Consider the following 253-nt stretch of genomic DNA (forward strand, 5'->3'; position numbering starts at 1 on the left):
TGCTGATGGCTTCTCGTCGTCCATCGTAAAAGAAGTTATTAAAATGAGTTTCGCCGGCACGTCTCTTCCATCTCTTCCCCCTTTTTCCTCCACGCATACTGTTCATCGATTTGAAATAGGACCCAAAACTATATTACACCTCGGTGTGCCTTCTCGTCGATCGATCGAACGAAGAAATCGAACACGGTAACGAGAGACAATTATCGAAATGGTAAAGAGAGAGAGAAAAAAAAAAAATCATGTTCACGATGTT

This window comes from Apis dorsata, unplaced genomic scaffold (genome assembly GCF_000469605.1).
Source record: "Apis dorsata unplaced genomic scaffold, Apis dorsata 1.3 scaffold_82, whole genome shotgun sequence".
In the NCBI taxonomy this organism is placed as follows: domain Eukaryota; kingdom Metazoa; phylum Arthropoda; class Insecta; order Hymenoptera; family Apidae; genus Apis; species Apis dorsata.